The sequence below is a fragment of the Talpa occidentalis genome, unplaced genomic scaffold, assembly GCF_014898055.3.
Source record: "Talpa occidentalis isolate TD23 unplaced genomic scaffold, MPIMG_talOcc4v2.1 talOcc4.11, whole genome shotgun sequence".
NCBI lineage: Eukaryota > Metazoa > Chordata > Mammalia > Eulipotyphla > Talpidae > Talpa > Talpa occidentalis.
Window position 1 is genome coordinate 30,093,066 of NW_023601104.1, and position 13,296 is coordinate 30,106,361.

Consider the following 13,296-nt stretch of genomic DNA (forward strand, 5'->3'; position numbering starts at 1 on the left):
TTGTTTTGGGTTTTGTTTGGGGCCTTCATACTTTACTAATTATATTTTATTAATGGTACATGACAAGGTATCATTCCTCCTTCCTCAGTGGGGATCTGGAATGAAAACTCTATCAAGAATGCAAGATTCTCTGTGTGTTGAGAGATTGAGTTGGGACAGGGACTCCCCAGTGGCCAAGGACCTTTGTTTCTCCCCCTTTGGTACTCTCTTTTTTTTTTTTAAAGATTTATTTATTTATGCATACAAGAACTAGGGTATAGGCCAGAGGTTTGGGGGAAGAAAGGATTCACCAGAGACAGAGTGGGGAGCAGAACAGGTGGATCTACTGAAATACGCTGCTGAGGGGAGCAGCAGCGGGCGAGACAGGAGAGGTCTGCTGTGCTGGATGGCTCAGCTCCCCTCCCTTGCAGGGCTGGGGGGGGGGCGGGGAGGGGGGGTGGATAGAACTCATGCTACAGTGGCTGCGGACAGCCTCATAGTGCTGCATTTTAACCCCTTGCGCCACGAGGGAGGCCCCCGCTTTGGTACTTTCAGTGGGGCTGGTTGTCCAGCGGGCTCTTCTTTGGAGACCATGTGGATCACAAGGTCCATTATCCTATTGTTATAGTCAAATTCATTGTCATGTCAGTAAAATAAGCTTGACAAAGTGATTGTTGAGGGCAATACCAACCCTAGTATCAAAGTTAGGAAATAGTGGGTGTCACTGTTAAAGTCACAGGAGGCAATCTGCTTCTCAGCATATCCCACTATGCCCTTTAGGGGGCTCTCTGATGCCTGCTCACCACTTTCTTGATGTTATCATATTTGGCAGCTTTCTCCAAACATCAAGTCAGATCCATAACTGATACATTGGGGGTAGGGATACAGAAGGCCTTGCCATTGAGCTTCTCATTCAGTTTAGGGATGACCTAAACTCGTGACTTTGGCAGTCCCAGTCGAAGCAAGGATGATGTTCTGAGCAGTTCCTTGGCCATCACTCTACAATTTCCCAGAGCGACTGTCCACAGTCTTCTGGGTAGTAGCAATGTTGTGGATTATGGTCACGAGTCATTCCATGATGCCAAAGTTGTCATGGATGATCATGGCCAGGGGTTCCAAGCAGTTGGTGGTACAGGGGTACCGTTGACAATCTTGAGGAGGTTGTCATATATCTCATGATTCACATCCATCACAAACATGAAGGCAAAAAAAAAAAAAAAAAACATGAAGGCATCAGCAAAAGAGATAGAGATGATAACCCTTTTGGCCCCACCCTTCAAGCAAGCCCTGGTTTACACAGGGTAGTGAGGATACTAATGGACTTAACAACATATTCAGCATCAGTATCACTCTATTTGATTTGGCAACATCTTTTCCCCGGAAAATGGAGACCATTTTATTTTAAGATTTATTTAGTTTTTTTTTATTTATGTATAGAACTGGGGTGTAGGCCAGAGACTGGGAGTGGGGAATAGGTGTGAGGGGATTCACCAGAGACAGAGTGGGGAGCAGAAAAGGCATACCTACTGAAATGCACTGCTGAGGGGAGCAGTGGGCGAGACAGGAGAGGTCTGCTGTGCCATGTGGGTTGGCTCCCTGGCCGGGGATGGAACTCATGCCACAGTGGCTGGTGATAGCTTGATTATGCTGAGACTTAACCCCTGTACCACCAGGGAGGCATTAAATCAAAATTTTTAAAAATTTTCTTACGGGCCTCCTTGGTGGTACAAGGGGTTAAGACGCAACCTATGAAGCTGTCTGCAGCCACTGAAGCACGAGTTCCATCCCTGGCCAGGCAGCTACCCACATGGCACAGCAGACCTCTCCTGGCTCGCCCGCTGCTTCCCTCAGCAGTATATTTCAGTCATTCTGCCTGTTTTGTTCCCCACTCTGTCTCTGGTGAATCCTCTCACCCCCCACTCCACTGGCCTGTACCCCAGCTCTTGTATGCATAAATAAATAAATCTTTTTAAAAAAATTTTCTTACATTGTTAAATTTTGGAAAATAAGATGGAGGCCATTGATGACAAGCTGCCCATTCTCGGTCTTGACTGTGCCTTTGAATGTGCCGTGGGTGGAATCACACTGGAATATGTAGATGATGTAGCTGAGGTAAATGAATGGGTCTTAATGGTGACAATATCCACTCTGCCAGAATTAAAAGCAGCTCTGGTGACCAGACCACACTTTTACCATTGTTTTCTCAGTGATGCAACCAGCACAAGAAGATATAGCTGGTGGTTGGATGGGAGGAGCAGAGAGTTTGGGTATACCTTCTTTTCTCTTCTTAATTTAAAAAAAATATATATATATATTTATTTATTTATTTATACAAGCACTGGGTACAGTCAGAAGTGCGGGAGGGTGAGAGGATTCACCAGAGCCAGAGCGGGGAGCAGAGCAGGCAGACTGACAAAATACACTGCTGAGGGGAGCAGCGAGCAGCAGGAGAGGTCTGTCCCGCCATGTGGGACCCTCGCCCGGTGGCCATGAGTCAAACCTACGCTGCAGAGGCTGCAGGCAGCTTCGCAACCCAGCGTTCATCCGCTGCGCCACCAGGGAGGTCCTCTATTCTCTTCTTAAAAAAAGATATTTGTTTATGCATACAAGAACTGGGGCTCTGTACAGGGGGTAAGAGGATTCACCAGAGACAGAGTGGGGAGCAGAATGGAGGATCTACTGAAATATACTGCTGAGGGGAGCAGCAGGCAGACAGGAGATAACCCATGTGGGTTAGCTCCCTGGCCAGGGGGAGTGTGCTGCAGTGGCTGGCAATAGCTTGATAGCGGTGTCTTTAACCCCTGCGCCACCAGAAGGCCCTGTTTTGGTATTATAAATATTCCTGAACTTTGTTCTGGGGTGCAAAAATTCCTTGGAAATAATTTGGTCCTTTTGGATCTTGCTTTTGTAGGTGAGCCCAGAGCAGTCCTCTGTTTTTACCCAGTTCTGAGTCAAAAACTCTTGAAAGTGCTCCACTTGATTCATTAATTGTGAGCTTTCTACTTTAGTGTGTGGGGCCAGCACTATTCCCAGCCCTGTGAAAATTCCAAGAGCTCGATAATCCTTTTTGGGCTGTTCTTATCCTGGTCTTTTTCACATACAGGCACTAAGCTGCACTGTTGAAGGATGCCTTCTGTAGGACTCTGTTCTCTCTGTTGATTGCTCTTTCTTGTTGCTTCTCTCTGCCCTGTGCCCCCTGACTCGTACCTTCCTTTTTTCAGTGAGACATGACCACAGACTCCACCTGCCTTCCACTCACTGCATTCCAGTCTGGAAACTCTTCATGCTGTCAGCTGGAGCAGGCGTAGGACTCACCTCATTTATTTCCTGCTCTCAGAAGTGTTTTTCACTGTCTGGCAACCAATGTTTTGAGAGCATTTGCTTCATATATTTAGTTGGGCATTTTAGTTGCAAATGTAAATTCAGTCCCTGTTACTCCATCTTGACTGGAAACATCCTTATGATCCTTCGCTAATTGGTTCAGCTGCATTTACTGGGGGAAAGCCTGATGTGTGCCCACCTCACATGGGCCTTGCAGCTCTCTAAGCACTCCAGATTTTCCATGAGCCTCCCTGGTGGCACAAGTGGTTAAGTCTCAGCACTATGAAGCAATCAGCAGCCACTGCAGCAGGAGTTTGATCCCAGGCCAGGGAACTAACCCACATGGCACAGCAGACCTCTCCTGTCTCCCTTGCTTCTCTCCTCAGCAGTATATTTCAGTAGATTCACCTGTTCTGCTCCCCACTCTGTCTCTGGTGAATCCTCTCAATCCCCCGCCCCCCAGGCCTACACCCCAGCTCTCGTATGCATAAATAAATAAAATAAATAAATCTTTAAAATCAATCTTTAAAAAAAAAAAAACACTCCAGATTTTCTACCTCAGGAACTCTGTATGATCCCTTTCCTGTGACTGGAATGTACTTTCTAGCTATCCTTTCCTTAGCACAGAGTTCTCTCCGCCTCATGTAAAGTGAATTGCTCTCTTTTATTTCCCACCACACTTCTGCTTCCCCTGACAACTTTTTTTTACTAGAACACAGGCAGGAGTTTCTGTCAGATTCCTGGAACAGCTCAGGGCCAGGCACACTGTAGATTCAATAAATATTTATTATATGAGTGAAGTCTCCACATATTTTGTGCTACCTGGATATAACAGAGTTCAGTCAAATCTGGGGTGCTTGGCTGATAGGAACACTGCTAAAGCTTGCTGCCTGAAGATCCCCAGCTGGGAAGGGATACTGGGCCCCTGGATTGAGCCACACTCTCTGGGCTGCACTCTCCTTACTGATAAGGAAGGTCCCCACTAGCCGCTGGGGAGGCTGACAGGTGGGGCTGATGAGTTCCAGACCCAGGCCGCTGGGCCCCGCACAGCCTGACAGAGCTAGACCCTGGGCAGGAGCCAGAGCTAAGCTTCCATGACGTGGTCGTCCTCCAGGGCCATGCCCCTCCCTAGGCCCTTGTTGGGATTTCAGGTCTTGTCTACCCTTCTCTGCCATCAGGCTCTGGGGAGAGAGGGAACAGTCCCTCTTTCCTTTTACTGATAAGAAAACCGAGACTGGAGGCAGTAGGTAACCTCCCTGCAGCAGCTGGCCCTCAACAACTGACTAAGCAGTGTTTATACCCCAGGGTGTTTATGCCCCAGGGTGGAAATCTCCAAGCATGTAGGTTTTTGGCTTCTCTTCTCTTTGCAATCTCTTCTAATAACTTGTACTTCCTGCCAGCTACTCTGTCCTGGGCCTTTAGAGAAAGTTTTTGAAAATCCTTTTGGTCTGACAGGTGAAAAATCTCCAGCTGAGAGGATTTTTTGTTTGTTTTTGAGTTGGTAATGAAGTGTCTCTGGGGGTCAAATATAGTCCTGTGTCTACAACACAGTCCTGGGGAAGGAAGTAGAAGCAGGCAAGACCCCAGTGTCCTGCCTGTGAGCCCCCGGTCATGCATTTGCCACAGGATGGTGAGAGCTGCATGGGATGGGGGAAGGCGAGTGGAGTCCAGTCCTGGGGATGCTCCACATGGCCGAGGTCACCTCTGAGGGGGCCTGCCTCACTGTGCCAGGGATTTGACTTGGAGGATCTGGTCAATTTGGATGAAGGAGAGTGGGGCAGACTGCCTTTGCCAGGCTCCCCAAGTGTGTCCTGCTGTGTCCATGCCAGTCTCAGAGTGAAGGGGTGTTAGTGTTGTTTGGCAGATGAGGAACCTGAACCCAGGGTCTGAGACTGTAAATGGGATGTGCTGAATACCAGGTGATAGATGGATCATTCTGGGGGAGCCTCAAAGTGGGGGGTATAGTTCCCACACCTCAGGAGGTTACCAGGGTAATATGTGGTGTGGGGCAGTTCATTGGAGAGGAAGAGAGTGGAGTTGAGAGACTGTGCAGCTGTGGGGTCAGGGGAGGCGCCTGCAGAGGCCTGGGCTGATAGGCAGTGCAGGATCTCTCAGAGATCAGTGATCCAACCTGTTTTACGAAAAGTAGAAAGGGGCTCTGCAAGGGCACAGGAGAGGTTAATGGTAGAACTCGAAGTGCAAGTTACTCAGAGACCAGCTTCCTCCTATGATAGATGCATCTCCCCTATGGATCAAAACTCCCATCTGAGGTTACTAGGAGGATCTAGCCAGGCTTCTTCACTGTGGACAGACCCCAGGCCTCTCCTCCTCTTTTGTGAAATGTTTTCCAGTCTGTGAATGAGGCCCTTTGGTCCAGCTCACTGCCTTGGCCCCTTTCTGCTCTAAGTGCCCAGAGGAAGAGGAAGCCAGAGCTTCTTCCTCACTCAGATCCCTGTCCCCCAAGTCCAGTCTGACACTGACCCAGGGTGGGGCAGGCCCTCCCTCTGTGCTCACATGCCTGGGGAGTGAGAGCCTGGTCCCAAGGAGGCAACATGATCTGCAAAGGATCCCTGACCCTCTCTGTCTGAACCCTGGAGAGGGCATCTCAGTCACTGTCGGTGAGGGCCACAGGGAAATTAACCTTAATGAGGGGAGGAGCCCCCTAGCCCCCAAGGACTGGAAGAAGGGAGAGAAGGAAGCTGGAGAGGGAGACCTCAAGCCTCCAAGGGAAAAAACTTACTGAGCTTCTGGAAGGTGTCCTAGCTTGGGTCCTTTGGAGCGGGGAGCATACTCAAATCAAGGTAAGCTGTTCTGGGGCCCAGGCTGGGTGGGGGAGAACAAGAGGCCAAGCCAGGAACCAAAGAGAAAAGGTAAAAGGGAGGTATGGACCTGGATAAAAGAGGGAAGCATTAGGAAATAAGTCTCTCTCTCTCTCTCTCTCTCTCTCTCTCTCTCTCTCTCTCACACACACACACACACACACACACACACACCTCAACTATTTGGGCAGAAGCAGAGGGTGTGCAGGGGACTTAGCATGATGCCTGATCACTGTTCAGTGTTGCATACTGTCCTGGTCAGGAGAGGGGAAAGTGTTATAGGGCAACCCCAATGTGAAATGGGTTGGCCTGAGTGTGGGTCCTCACCCACGTGCTTAGAAAGAACTTAAAGTGAGACCCAACTGCAGGCACACACTAAAAGGTTAATAAAGGGTTTATTTACAAAAAGGGGAAATGAAGAAAGGAATAACCCAGGGAGAAAGAGGGAGAGATAAACTGGTGAATGCGTCCTGTCAGTTCCGCTGAGCCGGGACCCCAGTGAAGGCCACACTGAAGGCCAGTGAAAAACCAACACCACCAAGGCCCAAATGTCTGGTTATATGCCAACCTTGGCTGCTTAGCTCCACCCTCAGGTCCCAGCAAGCCTCCCTTCGGTGGAGATGACATTATGGGATTTGTATTCCTTGGTGTCTTGGATCTCTTTGATCTGGGGTGGGGGTGGTGTCCATAAAACTTGAGTCTGTGGAATTTGTTCAGGACATCCTCTCCCCCAAACAAAAGTTTTTAATTTGGCAGTGGCCAGACCTGGATTTCAGAGCCTTCAACTTACTAGCTGTGTGGTGCTGGGTGGGTCTCAGTCTCTCTGAATCTGGACTTCTTCTAGAACTAAATAGCTTGTTTCCTCCTTCACACTGGGCAGGCTGTGAGGTCAGATGTCAATCCTACCCCACCCAGACCTCCCCAGTCACCCTGGTTGTGCCACTTCTTTACCTGAGCTTACACCACCCCCACCCTGGGACTGCCATCCCCACTGCCCTCTGGGGTCTATAGAAGATTTCTGGGAGTTCCCCAGCCCTTCTAAAGGAGTTTGAACCAATCCAGGGCCTAAGGAGGGAGGAGACCAAGTGGAGACTGGGGTCCGGGGGAGGGGGCCCTTTTTAAAGCTCACTTCGGGAGGGGAGTGCATACCTGCTTCACCTCATGTCCTTTCTATCCCCCTCACAGGATATTTGGGGCTTTCCTCCCCTTCCCTCCCCTTTCCCTAAGCTCTGGCCCTGCTAGTCTCCACAACAAGGAGTGAATGTTATTTAAAAGGAGATCAGGAGATTTGCCTTAAATAGGCATGAAGTGCTATGCCACAGCCCAGTGGGGAGGGGTGGGGGAGGAGGCCGCCCTGGGTGGTGCAGTGGAGCTAGAACACCCTCTCCAGGGGGGTGCACAGCCCTTTACAGTTTGCCAAACAGTCTCAGGATCCACCCTGATGTGGTCAAGCAGGCCCTACCCCCCACCTCAATGCTGTGGATGAGGAACTGAGACCCAGCTACAAGCACCATGCTGTGAACAGATGCTTGGATCCAGGCAAGGAGCCCGGATGCTAGGGGGCTCCCCTGAACACTTGCCCTTTCTATCAGTTCCCAGGTCTTTGGCTCCTGCCCCAGGATTGCCCCTGTTTGCCCTCTCAGGGCCAGCTTGTAACTGGATGCTCTCCTCACTCAGCGCCTTCCCAGGGAGCTGAGGCTCTATTTACTGAACCCAACTCCGACTGAGGAAGGAAAGGGAGGGGGCACCTTTGGAAGGGGATGGGCATCTGCCTGCTGAAGGTGAGGCTGAAGGAGGCAGCAGGATCCTAGAGGGTAAGAGAGGGGGAGTGGGAGGAAGGCCAGCTGCCTCCGCACTCCCAGTAGGACCTGTCTGGCACCTGGGGCTCTCTTCCCCATTCAGGGTCTCCCTCCAAGCCCCTCCTAGCCATTGATGTCTCAGCAGGTGATGCTCTTGAAATCTTAAAGAAATGGAGCCCTGGGTGTGGAGTGTAGAGACAAAGCTAAAGGAAAGAAGGCATCCATGCTTGCAAAGGCCCTGAATACCAAGGTGAGGCCTCAGACACTGGGATGACCATCCTGGCTCTGTCATTTACAGTCATGTGACCCGGAGTTGGCTACCTTCTGTGAGCCTGTCCCCTCCTCTGTAAACTAGGTCTAAAGTTCCCCTATCTGCTGTCAAAGACGGAGGTTGAAGGAAGTAGGGGGCAAATGTGGAAAATGCACGCACTGACCAGGGCTGAGGCCTCGTGATTGTTGTGGGAGGAGCAAGGACCAGACGTGCTGTCCTCCGTCCTGTCCTCCTTCCCCTTAGTGGGTAGGCACAGCTCGGACCCTCCTAGAAGGAAGACTGTGAAAGAGCCATTCATTTTCTCTGTTTGCCAGTGAATTCCTTTGTTATTCTCCAGAAGACTCAGATGTCTAAGTGCAGGGAGGGGAAGTAGAGGCTGTGCTGGGCGACCCCCTTAGGTTATAGTAAAAAAGGCCACTGGATGCCAACATGGAGGATTTACCAGGGCCTGGCCCTACTCAGTGCTTTACCTGTCCTTACCAATTTATCATTTCATGATTACCACTAGGGCTGAGGATTTAGGCAGCATTTCCAAGGTCACGGAAGCAGTAGCTGGCTTCAGGGCCCTCTTCTGACTTTGTAAAAAGCCCAGGACCCTGAGGCTTGCAGTGTGGCCTTGGCCAAGTCTCCTCACCTCTCAAAAGTTTCCTTTTCTCTCCCCAAAAGGTGGGGACAATGTCCCTTTGTCCGCTCAGGGTTATTGTGAAAAACAAACAGAAGGGTTAATGAGCACAAAACATGAGTCATTCAGTAGATGCCCAATGCAAGCTTCTCAACAAAGGAACCACCCCTTCCCTGTATTTCTCAGCATCGAGTTCTTGAGATTCCATGTGCCTCACTGGGGCACAGACAGTAGACAAAGGACCTGGGAAGGGCCCGATCGTCCACTTGGCGCCATCTAGTGGTCCACAGTGTGTGGCGCTTGGGGAGTGGGAGGCCTCTGAGATTCTGTGGGCCTACCTCAACTGAGGTGGGAGGGGAGAGGGTGAGGTAGTTAAAATATGCCAGCATCTCAGGAAGGGTGAGGGCATGCCTAGTAGCTAAGCCCTCCCCTGGCCACCCAACCTAGGGCAGGGTGAAGGTGGCGCTCCTCCAGTCCTACCATCTCAGCTCCTCAAAGTCCCATCTCACTCTGATAGCTCCAGGAAGACCAAGGGGGGCATAGGGTTCTAGTTCCAGTTCTGTCACTGCCTAGCTCCCCAGGTCTCAGGGACCTCCTTTGCAAAATCAGAGTCAACATCCCTACCTCTTAGAACCTGGCACTGTTCTTTCATTTCTCAAATATTTTATGGAGAGTCTCCTCTCTGAAGTCTTCAGCCTGTGAACCAGGGGACACAAAAACTTCTAAACTGGATCTCCTGCTGCCAAGGGGTCCACCACGTTCTAGGGGTGGCAGACTTATCAATTGTAATTACACCCAGAGGACGATCACATCTGGTGCTGAGGAGGAAGCATGGAGGCAGGGAGACAAATGGGAGCCAGCCGGAAGTGGGACTCTCCCCCCACTGAGCTCCCCACCTCAGGCCCCTCAGCTATAGTCTGCCTCCCCCAACACACACTTTCTCCTGCTTTAAAGTAAAGTGGACCACTGTGCTCTGTTTTTTACACTTTCATCCTACACAGTTCTTTTTCTTTTTTCTTTTTAAGATTTATTTTATTTATCTTTCTATTCATATAAGAGCTGGGTAAAGGCCAAAGGGGCGGTGTGTGTGTGTGTGTGTGTGTGTGTGTGTGTGTGTGTGTGTGTGTGAGAGGATTCACCAGAGACAGAGTGGGGAGCAGAACAGGCGGATCCACTGAAATACACTGCTGAGGGGAGCAGCGCGCAAGACAGTAGAGCTTTGCTGCACCATGTGGGTGAGTTCCCTGGCCTGGCTGCGGATAACTTCTTAGTGCTGAGACCTAACCCCTTGCGCCACAACGGAAGCCACAGTTCCTTTTTCTTAAATGCCATCCTTAACTTGTTCACCTGACACACTCATTTCTCATCTTTCTGGAGGATGGAGGAGAGGAGAGGAAATCCCTGTCACTGGGCTGGGCACTGGGGTGCAAGAGGCAGGGTCTCAATCCTGTTCTGGGGAACATTCTGGTGCAGGACACAGGCTCACAGTCAAAGACAACACAGTGTAGGTGCTCAGAAGCAGGACTGGACCTTTTTGCCTAGGAAGGGGCGAAAGGGTAGAGCTAAGTGCTGAGAAACAGTCACCAAGGGTTAATCTGGTCATTTCAGGCTAGAAAAAAGCAACAAAGCCAAGGAGATAAGAGGGGGACGACATTCCCACCCTGAAGCTCCTCTTTAATTATTTATTTTGATTATTGAACACTTGTCACAGTTTGAGATGATGTTATTTGTTGCTTGTTCATAGTCCGGATCCCTCAGCTCACTCTAAGCTCCCCAAAGCAGAGCCATGTCACTCTGGTTTCCAGTGGGATTTCCAGTGTCAGCCCAGAACTTGGTATAAATATTAACCTTGGCTAATATTTGTTGAATAAACGGATGAATGAATGAAAGAATGAATGAATGAATGAGCACACACACACATGAATGGTGGGGGGAAGTCTCCTTTATCTCAGTATGACAGGATGGTTGTTGGGCATATTTTTTTTCTTTGTTCTGACGATTCTTACTTAGACTTACACCCCTGTCCCTATGTTCCAAATGGGGTTATTAGGCTTCTTTGGCTCAAATCCAGAAGTTACCTGAGAGGACACAGTTTTCTTGGCTTTTGCTTCCTGGGTCCAATCCCTTGAGGGAATTGTGCTGGGGAGAAGGAGAGATAGAGAGAGGGTCCTAGAGACTAGAGAAGGGCAAGTGATCTGAGAGCACCACAGGGAGGTGACAGCTTTCCCCAGGGTACAGTGAAATTCTGGCTCCTCCATTCCAGCTGGGGTCCAGGCAGAGTTGTTGAGGTGTCAAAAGTCACCACAAGGCTGAAAATGAGAAACTTGCTCCTATAAAGCTCCCTGCCGGTATGACCCTGGGGTTGGGGAGCCCCCAATTCTTTGTAAGAGAATAGGAGAATAGGGTTCCCCTACACTCCTCTCCCTAGCAATACAGGTTTGAAGTTAGATTAAAATAGACATCAAGAAAATTAAGAACTGGGGCCTCCCTGGTAGCACAAGGGGTTAAGCACAGCACTATGAAGCTATCTTCAGCCTCTGCAGCACGAGTTTGATACCCGGCTGGCCAGAGAGCTACCCACATGGTGCAGCAGACCTCTCCTGGCTCGCCCACTATTCTCCTCAGCAGTTTATTTCAGTCAGTCAGTCAGTCTGCCTGTTCTGTTCCCCACTTTGTCTCTGGTGAATCCTCTCACCTCTCACATCTCTGGCCTGTACCCCAGCTCTTGTGCGCATAAATAAATAAATCTTTAAACAAAAAAAGAAAATTAAGAACTGGGAGGTTTCTTGTGCATACCACTCATGGTTAATCCACTCTCATGACCTGGCCTGAGGGCCAGGGATGCCTAGAGCTCCCCCTCATATAGCCTTCCTCCAGGGGCCCTCTGGAGAGTGTCTCCACAATGAAAAGGGATGCTAAGGGTAGAACTTTCTGGTACCCAGGCAGTCTCCTGAGGAAGACATCTTTAAGTATATCATGTCTCCATGAGACCAGGGAGAGCAGAGATTAGTTCCTGGGTAAGGGGGAGAACAAGGGGTGGGGATGAAGTGTGTTGAGGGAGGGTCAGAGAGGAGAGTCCCAGGAAGGACACCCAGACATCCTCAACAGCCTGGCTCTGAGGGGGTGATGGGAGACTCATCTCCTGGCAGAAGTCCTGTCTCTCTTGTCCCTTGGTGGCACCTTTAGCCTCTTGCCAGTGACTACCTATTCAGGAAGCCACCTTTAGGATCTGGATGTGATGTGAGGAGGCAGGAGTGCAGAAGTCCCTCCCTTGGTGGCTACTCTTGATGCCCAGGTAGTGGTGGCTGCAGGGGTTGCACCCAGCTCCATTCCTGACAGTGGTTCTAGTCACCCCAGTTCCCACCTGTTTCTGGGCATCAAAGCAGTTCTGTGAGTCAGCCTTCCCTTCCCTTTCTTTCTTCCTTGAGCCTTTTTTTTTTTCTTAAAGATTTATTTATAAAGAGCCTCCCTGGTGGCTCAAGGAGTTAAGAATCAACCTATGAAACGCTCCGCTGCCACTGTGGCACCAGTTCAATCCCTGGCCAGGGAGGAACCCACATGGTATAGCAGACCCCTCCTGACTCACCCACTGCTCCCCTCAGCAGTGTATTTCAGTTGATCTGCCTGTTCTGCTCCCCATTCTGTCTCTGGTGAATCCTCTCACTCCCCACACCTCTGGCCTGTACCCCAGTTCTTGTATGCATAAAGAAATCTTCAAAAAAATATTTATTTATACATACAAGAACTGGGGTGTAGGCCAGAGGTGTGGGGGTGGTGGGTGGGTGAAATTTATATTTATCAGCCAGAATTGATACCTTTCCCTCATAGGCAAGGAATCGTAACAGTTTTAGCCAGCTTAGGTGGACCCTGAGCATTTTCCAATAAGCATTTTGATCAATGAAGTTCATTTGTTTGATGATTGCTTTCCATCCGTCAGAGCCCCAGAGAGGCCCAAAGTGATAGTGTTTCCAGCTTGGCTGCCAGCCTTTTTGGGATGTTGTAACAGGTCTGTTCCATCTCCCATGTGAATTCTCTAGTGTGACCTTATGTGACTATTCGGTGACAGTGATTCACCTGTGGTTTCATTGTGAGTCACCAATTTCAGAGAACTCAGCTTTCCAAACAACCAGTGAAACTAACAAACCCTCACCTAAGGGTGCCGTGAGCCCAGCCATCTGTGGTGTAAGCAAACACCTCTGTGCACACGTGCACAGGAGCCTCCCTGGTCCAGGTACAGCTGATGCACCAGGCAGGGGGCCTTCTTAAAGAGAGCAGACTCATAGTTTTCACATAATTCACATGTTTATTTGTCCTAAATAAATACAATCAGAGAATATCCACTGTACACACACACATACACTATTGTTTCTTCCCTGAAAAGGCAACATCAGATCTGGGCACTGGGTCTGCAGTCCACATTCTCAGGCTGGGATCAGGGAGTATCCTGGCTGCACCCAGGTTCCCCTCTCTGTTGGGGGCCTGTTA

The 13,296-nt window shown here is 49.8% G+C and overlaps 1 pseudogene; it reads right to left on the reverse strand.

The window, feature by feature from the left end:
- Positions 1 to 112: 112 nt before the first annotated feature.
- Positions 113 to 7,633, reverse strand: LOC119239573 (glyceraldehyde-3-phosphate dehydrogenase-like; annotated as a pseudogene).
- Positions 7,634 to 13,296: the final 5,663 nt, after the last annotated feature.